We start from the raw sequence: 12,521 nt of genomic DNA, 5'->3' as shown, positions 1-12,521 counted from the left end.
CTCTTCCTCCTCCTCCTCCTTCTTCTTCTTTTTAAAATCTTAACCATGCCTTTAGTATTATTCAATATTTGGATGGCTGCCTATGAACCCAACGGAAATAGAGAGGGAGATGGCAACTTGCAGGCAATGCCAGGTTTTAGTTGCCTTATGGACTGAAAAAATAGATATTCTGACTTAAACTGAGAATTAGCTGCATGGTTTAAATGTTCTCTAGGTCTGTTTATTCTTCCTCACCTTCATGGGAATGCATCTGTCAATCATTTTAGTGCAAGAAGATTGTTCTCAAAGTTTGGTCCCTGGAGTAGAAATAGCAACCACATCACATGGAAGTTATGAGAGGTGCAAAATCTTGGGTTCTTACCCAGGGCTTCCTGAATGAGAAACTCTAGGTTGAGGTCCAGCATCTGGAATTCATCAAAGTCTCCAGGGTGATTCCAGTGGTAGCACAGTGGTCAGGATAGTAACCTTTGGCTTGGATTCAAATGACAGCCCTGTTGCTTACCAGATGTATGTCCTTGTGCAAATAACAGTTTCTTGGTGCCTTAGTTTGCTCATCTACAAAGTGAGGATAATTATATCACTATCTCATTGTCAGGATTAAGTTAACATGTATAAAGTGATTTGAACAATGAAGAATGCTATTTAATGTTAGGTATTTATGCATTCTCTGTCCAGATTTATTCTTTTCTGTTCACCACAAAACAAAAAGCAGTATTTTACCCCTTGCTGTGTTGGATCTTTTAGAGGATATAGCATCTCTGAGGAGGCAGACATGTCAGTCTTTGCCAGACTAGGCTGCTAATGAGTCTAAGCTGAGCTGTATCCAACACCTGGGATCGGGTGAAATAGAACCAAAAGACATTTCAGTTTGTTTCAGGAATAACTCAAACCTGAGCTTTGGCAGCAGAAGCATTTGATAACCAAATGCTATATCCCTGTGTCTTGGACTCTGCAGATGAAGGGTCCTGTAACAGACCAGTTCTGTTCAGTCCTTCAGCACTTGCTTGCAAAGTGGATGATTGCTTAAAGAGGATGATCACTCAAGACACACTGACATTTACCTAGCTTTTGCCTCCTGACACACTACGCAGAACCAAATGACTCAGAAGAGAGATTGATGGGACTGGAGGCCCAGACAGTCAGGAACTGTCTTTGGAGCAGAATATTCAGAAACTGATTGTTATTCAAACCACAGCTCAGCCTTGTCACAAGGCCAGGGATGAACAGGAACGCTATTCTTCTCTGGAACATTTCAGGAAGCTGCATTTTTAACAGATCCCTGTACCCTTAACGTCTGCATGGGCCCAACAAACTGACTGGCTCATCCATTTTTCTGGATAGTGAAAGAGAATGAATTGGAAAAGAGCAGCTACTTATAGTTGAGAAATATGATAAAGCTATTTTAAGTTTTATCAAAATGTTAAGTAATAACCAAGAAAATTTGAAAATTGAGGCATGAATTGTCCATACTAGACATTAGCACATACAATAATTAAAACTGTTGCACTAAGATAACCCCCAAACAATAGAGGAGGTAGCCCAAAAATTAGATCCTTGTATAAATGTAAAATTAAGTATACATTAAATAAACTCAGGGCACAAGGAGCTGAATGTAATGTAACCAGAACTATTTTAAAAGTTACTTGTCACTTGGGAAAAATGGAATCACATATACAACTAATAAAGCAAATAAAAGGAAAGAAATAGATGAACGTCTAAAACATTTCCCTATCTCTAGACAGAGAAAGAAAGACCTTTGAAGTTCAAAAGCTGTACATTTTAGGACTTAGAAAAATAAGGCATATTCACTTCCCCTGGATCAGGTTTTCTTTGTATTTTCCTAATAACAAATGAGAAGTCACTTCTAGGGATGGAGACCCTGCAAAGGTTTATTGTACCACATCCTCAAATTTTTATCTAAGACAATGCACAGCAACATATTGTCCCCCCTCCCCCAGCCACCTCTGTCCTCTGTCCAGTGTGGAATTGCTTAAATCACCTTCACCTGAGATAATCTGACTCCCCTCTGTAGGCTGATGGAAAATGGAAGTAGAGGGCTTGACCACAGCTTCGCCCTCAAAAGAGGGAAAGCACAAGCAAGGCTAGGTAATCAAACTCATTTAATTCTCTTTCCAAACTACATTTTCTGGGTGATGAGAATAGGTTCAGTTGATCAAGTCATGGTCAATGAAACAGAACTTATGTGCAATCCCTCCTGGGTCTTGGTTGTATCATCTTGCTCCCTGGTGACCTTGCAGGCCACAGCCTGAAGGTGACTGCACTCACAGGATGGCAGCCTATAGGAAAGCTGCCCAACTCATGAGAGGCTGTGATACAAGTGAAAGTCAACCTTCAATGTGTTCAGCCACAGAAAGGTCATTGTCTTAGGAGGGCAGCATGGCCAAAGATATCTAACAGCTCTCCGTCATTGCCTTCAGATAAAAAGATGAATCACAATAACATCAAAATACAGTTCCTGCTTTGTGTGTGGCAGAATCAATGAACACATCCTCTCCCTGCTCTTTTTTTTTTTTTTTTTGCATTGCATTAAATAAGGAATAGGCATAATTTCTGAACCAAAAGGCAGTTCTCATGATAATTGTGCAAACATTTGCTCTTCTGTTGTTCTGATCTCTCTCCTCTGGGACAGAGTGCCGAGCCCTCCTGTTAACTTGCCTAATAGCCAATAGTTTAATTCATCTTTTCTCTCTATTTTTCCCTAAAAATGAAAGAAAGAAACTCCAGTCAAGCAGTCACTATTCTTATAAAAGGGATTCTTTTCAAGAGTTTCTAAGCAGAATTTCTTTATTTATTCAACAAATATCTAATGAGCACCTAGCATGTGCCAAATATAGCTCTTGTATGTGGGATGCTTCAGTGAACAAAATAGACAAAATCCTTACCCTCATGGAGCAGAGACAATATATATGTGTGGTGTGGTTTGTATAATTTTTTTCAAGCACTGAGGATTGAACCCAGGGCTTCCTGCATGTAAGGCAAGCATCTATCCCTGAGCCACATCCCCAGCCTTGTTTTGTATTTTATTTAGAGACAGGGTCTCTGTGAGTTGCTTAGTGCCTCATTTTTGCTGAGACTAGCTTTGAGCTGGCAATCCTCCTGCCTCAGCCTCCTAAGTCACTGAGATTATAGGCAAGCACCACAGCGCCCAGCAAGCAATAAGTTTTTGAATTGAATTTAATGAATAAATTCTATATAAGTGCTACAAAAAGTGTGGTGTAGAGGAGCCCATGGATAGGGTCAGAGCTACAGATTGTTTGCAGCATTAGAAAGGATAATCGTGGCAAACCTCACTGAGAAAGCTTTGAACAAATTTCAGTGAGGAAAATCATATGTATAACTAAAGAGTTCTCGAAGGGCTGGTGCACAATTTTAAGGCAAGAAACATGGCAGGGTGTCTGGAGTAGAGAAGTCCATGGAGGAGAAAAGAGAGAAGTTTGCAGAGCTATGGTGGAAGGAGTGCAGCAGCATCACACGGGGTCCTCAGGACATTGTAAGAATTTTGTTCTTGACTTTGAGAGAATTGGAGAGCTGCTCAGAAGAACCAGACACCTATCTCAAACTTGCTTAGAAAGGAAATTTATTGGTTCATATAACTGAGTCAGAATAAGGCTGCTGAAGTCTCCAAGTTCACATATTTTCTGTAACTTGTGAGTTTTTCTGTGTCAGCACCAAATTTTAGGGAAGGTGATCATTGGTCCAATCTGGGTTACTTGATCTCTCCAAACCAATCACTGTTGTCAGGGAAATAAAGTCGTGTGATTGTCTAGAGTGGGTCACAGATCTGTCTTTTCTGGTCAAAGGGTAAGACTGGAAGATCAGTTCTAGAAAATGCATAAAAGGAATTTTATACTAGGCTGAAAAACTGCATTACCAGAAAAAGCGGGAATGAATGCTCAGCAGGCAAAAACAATAAATGTCAACTACAAAAGGAATGAAAGCCTGCACAAAGGGAGAAGTTTGATTGCATGGAAATATAAAAATAAGTTTGTGTGTCAGAAAATATCACAATCAAAACTATGAATCAAAACACAAGTAGAAATTTATATGCAGGAAACATGACAAAAAGATAATACTCTAAATATATAGAGTTTATAAATATCAATAGAAAACAAAAATTCCAATTGACAAATGGCCAAAGAACATAAAGAGATTAATTCCCCAATGGGAAAATACAAATAGCGGACAGAAATCTGTCCACCCTCATAGTAAATGAAGAAGTGATAGTTAACATAATAGTGATAAACCATTGCTCATGATGACATGTCTTAGTGTCCACATTTATAGCACCCTGAAGGACAATGAGAGTTCTATAAAATGGAAATTCTCACTATATAATTACTAATAATATGACTTTAGAAAAGAATTTGGTGATAGGCATCAAGTATTTATGAACCCTGAAAATTTTCTAAAATATCCTCTGATGTAAACAAAAACTTGTGGCCAAACTATTTCTTTGAAGTTGCATTCAAACTAGAGAAAACCTTCAGGTGAGTGGTAATGTAAGTTACAGCCATATGATGAGCTATTTTTAAATGACTCAGGCAAACACTGCATTGACAATACTTATAATCAATTGAAAAGCAATGTGTAAATAAAACACATTATGATTCAGTTATGAAAAAAATATAAAATGAAAATAAATCAAGTATATTACTGTTGTTATCAAGTATTATTACAGGTTACAGACAGATAGTCTGGATGTTTTTCTTGTTATTGCTTCTCATTTCTGCTATAAATCTGTTTACTTTGGTTTTCTGCTTTGTGTTATATTAATTTTAGGTAAATTTTATTTTTTAAAAATCTCCAAATTTATTTAACTTGTAGTTGGTTAAGTTGTTATGCATAAAATTTAATCTTTTTGTATTTAAACTTTCTATTGCTATCCTCTTAAAATTATTCATGATAGTTGTTAGGATTTGTCTATCAGAGGGAATTTAAAACAACAAAGCATTTAACATTTTACTGCTTTTAAAAATTTGTTTTATATAAGTACTCATTTTCTTTGCACTTTTCTTTATAGAAACCTTAATGTGAATGTTTTAAAAAAATTCTTTAAAAGTTTTTGATGTAAAAAAATGATCTAATATAGAAGTAGAGAAATTTTTAACAATTTTTCTATAAGCATACTTTTGGCTTATCCCACATGTTCTCAATTCTTTTTTTTTTTTTCCTAAATAGTCTATTTTCTTCTCAATATCCTCCTTGACAAAGCACTTAGAAAATTACTATTAAACTATAATAACTATTGTTTTGATATCTATTTTTTAATTTCTAGTTTCATTGCATAGTGATTAGAAAATAAGACTTAAGGATTTTTGAGCTGCTAGAATTTAAGTGGCAAAAAATAGTCTTAGTGGAGTTTAAGCTTTGAATCTGACATAATCTTTATCCCAAAGTGAACATTTTACACTGAAAGATGCCTTTACAATCTCCTCTAATTAGTTCTTGGGGGTAAAAGTTACATTATTTTATACATTTGAGTTGTGACATATAAATTTTTATCCTTGCTTTATAAACAATCACAAGTTATTAGAAGTGTTCTTTGAAGTACCAAAGATGGGGTTAGGTAGGCAAACATAATTTGGGAAGAAGGACCTATTTGAAATAGGGTAGCTACAAAAGCTATCTCTAGGAAGTGATACGACTCAAGATTTCAAGGATTTTCAAGTTCAAGGGCTTGAGGCTAGAAAAAAATTGGTTTATTCTAGGAATAGACAGAATGTCAATATACTGGCAGCGTGATAAGCCAAATCAAAAGTCACATAAGATGAGGTTGAGAGACAGATCATACAGATTCTTGGACTTTTTACTTAAATGTTTTGATTGCATGTGTATCAGTACAGATTGTTATACAGAGTAACAAATGACTCCTAAATCTCAAAGCTAGGTTTATTTCTCACTCATATCACCTTACTAATGATGGTTGCCTGAATCTCAACTATATGTTCACTCCAGGTTCTACGCTGATAGGGAAGGCTGTCTTGCTGACAAAAAAAGAGTGAGACTTCAAGCTTCTGCCTGAAGTGACTCATGCCATTTTGGCTCACATATCATAGTACAAAACAAGTCCTATGGCCACATTCAATTTTAGTAGGAGGAGGATGTGTTCATCTCTTCCAGGGAAGAGAAATTACAATTGGCATAATTATCTCTTGTATCTATATCCTTCCATGCATGTTAACTGAGAGGCTTTTAACAAATAAGCATACGCCAAGTGTCAATATTTTACATACACGTTTCAAAAATTCTAATCCCCAATTTTCTAATTTATAGTAAAAACAACTTTATCTTCATGGGTCTTTAATTTGGGAGCAAAGTTTAAGTCAACTTCAGTAGAATAGGATTTTATATTTACTACCTAATTGTAAGGACTATTTATTTATCCCTTGATAAAGAGTTTTGAGCTGGAGAAAGCCATTTGCCTCTAGTACAAAATATCTGAACCTAATGCTAATAATTTATCAAGTGCTCTTGTAAATAATTTTACAAGAGTTTAAAGTCTAATATTTTGGCAATTTATTCATGTTTATATTTGTGAGTTCAGGTATATATTCATGTGTCCATTTTTCAAACTAAGAAATGGAGGTACCTTTTTTCTTAAAGCCTCACAACTGGGCCAGAATCTCAACATGAACTTAAAAAGGTATCATTATCCTTTGAGCCCACATTGAAGTTAAGCAGTGTTTAGTGGCACGTTTGGTCAGTGTAAGGGAAAAGTGAAGAAGGGCTAAGAGAGAAACCTAAGAGTGAAAACGACATGAAAAATTGGACGTAGGTGAAAAAGTATCTAGCAGGGAATCATGTCAAATGATCTTTGTGGTCACCCTGAAACATTGTGTTTGGATTGCTCATTGCAGCATGAGACTGTCCTGCCTATATTTTTCCCCCCTAATCAAACTTTGTTTACCTCTAGAAAAATGCTCCTCTGGTACAGTTTAGATGACGTGTTCTTAAACAATCCCATCTCTGGCTTTGATAAAAGGGATGATTTGATTGCCTTCTAGAACAATACCACTGGTAGCACATATTCTTTCTATAGGGGTTAAAATAAATTTTATGGAATGAATACATATTTGTTTTCAAAAGAACATTTTTTGGTAGTGATTTTTGATGGCCCATCACCATGCTTTAACAATTGTATAATTCTATCATTTCTATCACCATTCTGTCAATAGTACACTGAGGAGGATTATGGACGTCACAATGACCAGGCTCATAGAAAGTGCTGGAGAATTCCAGTAATCGGTGATGGACCAATGCGCATGGAACTATTGGCTTTATCTTAACTTATGTCTGCATCTCAGAAGCTGTTTCTAAAGTCATGAATTAGATAGTATTTATACAAAATGTTGACATTGGGATTTGTATCCTTACAAAACTACTCTGTAATTTAAAGTTTGAAAAGTATGACCAAAACACTGATCTGTCTTAGGGGATAATATTGACTTACATAGGTTTTTTTTTTTTTTCCTTTTGCACTGGGAATTGAACCCAGGGTTTGGGCACTTCAGCATTGAGTTATATCCCCAGCCCTTTTTAAAATTTTGAGACAGGTTCTCACTAAGTTGCTCAGGCTGGCCTTGAACTTGTCATCCTTCTGCCTTAGTCTCCTAAATCGCTAGGATTACAGGCATGTGCCATCATGCCTGGCCTATAGGAGTAATTTTAAATACACATATTTATAACCAAGTAGTAATAAGTGAGCATTTCAAGTTATTAATTGCCTGTAACTAAAGAATAAATTTCATGAAACAGATAATTCCACATTATCCTCTCAAACGAATTTTATTTGCACTCTGCTCTAACAAATATAATATGAAGGCAACAGTTGTTTAAGTGTCTTAGTGTATGGCACAGATGAAAAGAAACAAACGGATTGAGAAGCAGTCCAGCATTTCAAGGCTGGTTTAACAAAAGAGGCACGTATTATCCTATTGAGCAGTTTATACCAGAAGATTTTTTTCCTTGCAAGCAACAGACTACATTTATTTGCATTAAGTAAAAACATATCTTGATCAAGAAAATTACTTTTTTTCTGATTTTCCTTTATATCACAAATGTCAGGATAAGGCAAATCCTTAATGAGTCATATGATAAAAACCCTATTCCCCAAGAAAATATATTGAATGTATTCTGCTAACTTTGTTATTTTTCAAAGCACAGCCGACATGCGCCACATACAGAGAAATGTCTTTTCAAATCAAATGCATCAAGCAGAACTGTATTAATTCACAAAGAGGCTTTTCAGTGTTTCATAGAAAGATTTACAATTAGCTGTGGTGATTAATATGTGACCCAGTATCACAGACCGTGTTTCGGATGTCTTCTTTGTAAGCTTTTATGAAAGAGGACTTGTCCATCATCTGAATAGTTACCAGCTAGAGGAAAAGCCCCTTTGTCTCTCCTCCAGTGAGTACCTTTTTAATTAGGAGTATTATGTTGAAGTCCTACTTCGATCCTCTGTATGCAAACATGACTAATATAGGGCTATTTTCCTCTCTCTCTCCTGTAACCCTTCATACCACATAGCCTGGTTGAAGTGTGGTTGAAAATTGACATCCAGAATTCATGTGCAGGAAAATTAATCAGCTTTTCAAATTTATTCCCTTGTACAACCTGTGCAATGACAAAGCCAACAAATACAGGTTTCCTGTGTTGAGGTGTCTTCCATCTGACCAAAAGCTAGATTTTTTTTTTTTAACAGTTCACTATTGAAATGAAAATTAACTACATTATTTGTTTCGAAGCATATAATAATATAGCCAAACAGCAACCATAAAGCATAACAAAGCTAAAAGGAAAGCTCAATCTAATCATAAAAAGAAGTTTAAACAAATGCAGCAATGGGGCTGATGATATTTACTCCTCATTCTCTTAGCTTCCTGGATACAAAGGTTACTTTCCTTTCCCCTCCAGTTTGCACACAGAGCACTCCCTCCTCCCTTTCCTAACCCACCCACATTTAAAATGAATGAATGAAATAGCTGTGGATGATAAGGAGAATGCCCAGACTGGAATAACTCCAATCCTGGCTGTTCCTCTCAGGGATATTAGGTCTTTTTCATCTTTCTGTTCCTCTTGCCTCCTTTGAGTTGTGTTCAATTGTAACTCATGGATGGAGGCTGAGTAGCACTAACTTTTGAAGTCACTAGAAAACAAGTTCCTAGCAGATTGTACTGGTCAAGCACTTGATGAGAATGATTAACAATGTGGAACTGAGTTACAAAGATGGCATGAAATACAGAAATATCAATAGCTGGATGGCATTGTTTCTCAGATTATCTAAAACAAGCCTTTTCCTTTTCTAGAAAGCAATGTCTAATGGGGAAAAAGGACATATGTGCTTCCATATCAAACTACGGAATAACAGCTGAAGGAGAAATGATCATGTTTCCACATCATGAAGTCACTCAAATATCATTGCTATGTCAATAAACAGCTTTTTAAAAAAAAATAAGTGTTGTTAAAACCTATGACATATGCAGAGTTATAATTTGCTAATTATTCCAGTATATCAAATAAACCATTCGGAAGGGGCAATAAATTCAGAAAGAAAAGTCATGGGAGATGATTATTTTCCTAGGAAAGGACAAAACTGAAGGATTGGATGGGATATTTAGAATGCAGATATACTTTCATTTTAGAAGTAATTCAATTCTTTTTCTCCCTCTCAAGAAAAATGACTTATAATCCTAACACTCTATTTAGAAGACAGAAGAAGATATGTAAGAAATGAAATCAGTTTCCACAGAAAACAATGGAATGGCCTTAGAACCAGGGAGGCTGTGGGAAGCAGGCATCTGCCTTAGGCTGGCTCTGGGATGGATACTTGTGATGATGCCTGGCCTCCTCTGGCCCTCATTCCTTGTGCTTACTGCCCACTGGCACCTTAAGTTGTTAGAACTGCTGCTCCCCTTTAGGGCCATACTCCATAAAGGGACCAGCCATCCAATCAGGCTTGGACTTCGCATAAGCAAACCACAGCATTTAAATGCAGACCAGAGAGCCAGCACAGCAAGGAAAAGCTCTGACTGCTTCTAACCTCTAATGAGAATTGTTTTTTTGAGGGGGCATCAAACCTTGAGTAAATATGTAATCATCCTTTATGAAAAACGTTTGTGTCGAGAGATTTCAAATGGAGCTTTTAAAACTAATAGGCATTAATAACAAGCATACATTAGAGTCCTAAATGCATTGGCCACTCACTTTGCTTTTCACAAGACCGCCTAGCTAAGTGCATCCTTTAAAGTTGTGTAGCAAAGAGTTACATCTCATTGGTGGGCTCCATGCTGAAGTACATGGCAAAGGCTCAGGACCCAGGTAAGCTCTGCTGGAGGTCAGTATTAAAGATGAGGAGTGCCTGTGTGCTCCGAAGTACTATGAAGGAAGAAACTATGACGGTTGCCTGCAACTAACTTCCTTGTTTATGTGTATGTGCTCTGCCCTGGGTTGAATCCTACTTTCACCATTCTCATTAACTACACAGAACAAACTGTACCTTGGGAATCCCTTAAAAAATATTTTCAACTCATGGTCCAGACCTTTTCCAAGTGAATTCTGAGGGTTTTGCTCATTTCCTAGTCTTCTGGTCTTTGTAGATGATACTGATGTTGGGCTTGGTGATTCCTGAAACTTGGCCTGCAACTTGCCAAACAATCATCTTCCTTTTCTTTCTTTGAAGAAACCACTGTATGACCAGCTTTGTGAAATAACCAAGAGAGCAGACAGGGACCAGGAGACACGTGGGAATGTTAAAATGTGCCACCGTGACCCTGGGGCAAAGTCGTGTGAGGAAAGACAGAAATGACAAGTAGAGTGCCTGAAAGATGTGATAACATGGGTCTTCCCACCAGATTAAGGAAACATTTTTCTTTTTCTTTTTCTGCAGGTAAACAGAACAAAATGTAGCTGGAGAAATTAGAGCAAAGGATCCCCCATCCTTCCATGAGACTTGCCTTCCCCCCACCCCCACCCTCCTCCACAGTATGTGCTGTCTTCTTCCCAAACTTCCCCAGGGCCAAGAGAAGCCTTGCAACTCCGAGGACTGTCATTTAGTTTCATTTCTTTGTTCCTTTGCTTCATCTTGCGCCCCTGCCGAAGACAAAGAGAAACCATTTGTTAGATTAGAGATAAATCGTCTCAGTCTTCATAGGCTTAGCAAGGAATATCTATTTAATACAGCTTTTACATGTCTCTGACCCCTCAAACAGGCCTAGAAATATCTTATTTGACTATCAAAGAGCTCTGGATATCTGAGCTGTAATTGCTGGCACACAGTACCTTTAAGGAGCATATAAATCACTGCTAATAAATGTCGCCACATTGACAACCTGCTTTAGCTGATGGGACGATTAATGCAACTCTTCAAAGTAATCTTTGAAAAACCTAACCTTGAATTGATATAGCTTCCCTTTTCTGGCCCATTCACACACATCTGAATAATATAATACTGATTTGCAAAAGTCATTGATGTTTATGCCACCATTTGAGATTTTTCTTAGTGTCTGCTGTGTTCCTTACCTACGAGAGAACTCTGGGAAGATCCTCTGCCCTAGCAGAATAAATATTTTTTTTAGATTTTTAAAAGTGAAATATAATTCACCTATAGGAAAGTGCACAGATCTAAAATTATACCGTTTCTTCTGTTTTGAAAAGAAGTTGCAGTTTAATACCCACCACTGTCAAGATATAAAAGTGTAACTGTCACTAGAAATTTCCCTTTCCTAAGGCCACTCCTGCTAGAACCAACAATTTTCTGATTTCTATTATGAAAGGATTAATTTTTGTTCATCTAGAACTTCCTAAAAATGGAACCACACACGTGTCTGTCCTGTGCCTGGCTCTTTCACTAAGCAGAAAGCTTGAAAATCGTTCATTTTGCTGCTTGCTGACCACAGTCTCTTCTTTTGTAATGCTAACTAACATTACGTTGTATGTGTAATGATCACATTTTTTAAAACTTCTATTCTGCTATGAAACATTTGGGTTGTGTCCAGTTTGGGGCTTTGGTGAATAATACAAGTATTCTTTAAAAAAAAAAAAAAAAAAAACAGAGAGCTGCCCCCTCCCCCTGCGCCGGCAAGGTAGAGGGAACTGTGACCACCCACAGAGCAGGCCCAGCGGCCTGCTGAGGGGCAGAGCTGCCCCCCACCCCCCGCGCCTGCCAGGTAGGCGGAACTGTGACCACCGACAGAAAAGGCCCAGTGGCCCGCGGCGGGACAGAGCTTCCAATCACTCCTGCAAGGTAGGCGGGCCTGCGACCCACCGGCAGAAGAGGAGCAGCGGCCTGCTGAGAGGCAGAGCCGCCCCCTCCCCCCGCGCCTGCAAGGTAGACGGAACTGTGACCACCAACAGAACAGGCCAGACCTGCAACCGTCAGACAGAACAGGCCCAGTGGCCTGAGGAAGGGTAGAGCCGCCCCCCTCCCCTGCGCCTGCAAGGTAGGCGGACCTGCGACCCACTGGCAGAACAGCCCCAGAGGCCTGCAGAGGGGCAGTGCC

The 12,521-nt window shown here is 38.0% G+C and overlaps 1 protein-coding gene and 1 long non-coding RNA gene across 8 annotated transcripts in view; one reads left to right on the top strand and one right to left on the bottom strand.

The window, feature by feature from the left end:
• Positions 1–11,006, top strand: part of LOC125619151 — a 39,180-nt gene extending 28,174 nt beyond the window's left edge. For all 3 annotated transcript variants that reach the window (XR_007350665.1, XR_007350664.1, XR_007350666.1), the window contains exon 4: positions 10,910–11,006. This is a non-coding gene — a long non-coding RNA (uncharacterized LOC125619151). The remainder of the gene's footprint in view (positions 1–10,909) is intronic.
• Macrod2 (mono-ADP ribosylhydrolase 2) overlaps positions 7,781–12,521 on the bottom strand; it is a 1,954,610-nt gene continuing 1,949,869 nt past the window's right edge. For all 5 annotated transcript variants that reach the window (XM_048811891.1, XM_048811888.1, XM_048811890.1 and 2 more), the window contains one exon: positions 7,781–11,112. The gene's annotated coding sequence lies outside the window, so the exon portion shown is untranslated. The remainder of the gene's footprint in view (positions 11,113–12,521) is intronic.

Source organism: Marmota marmota, unplaced genomic scaffold, assembly GCF_001458135.2.
Source record: "Marmota marmota marmota unplaced genomic scaffold, marMar, whole genome shotgun sequence".
NCBI classification, from domain to species: Eukaryota; Metazoa; Chordata; class Mammalia; order Rodentia; family Sciuridae; genus Marmota; species Marmota marmota.
The sequence above is the reverse complement of the archived record's forward strand: the minus strand, read 5'-3'. Positions and strand labels throughout refer to the sequence as shown.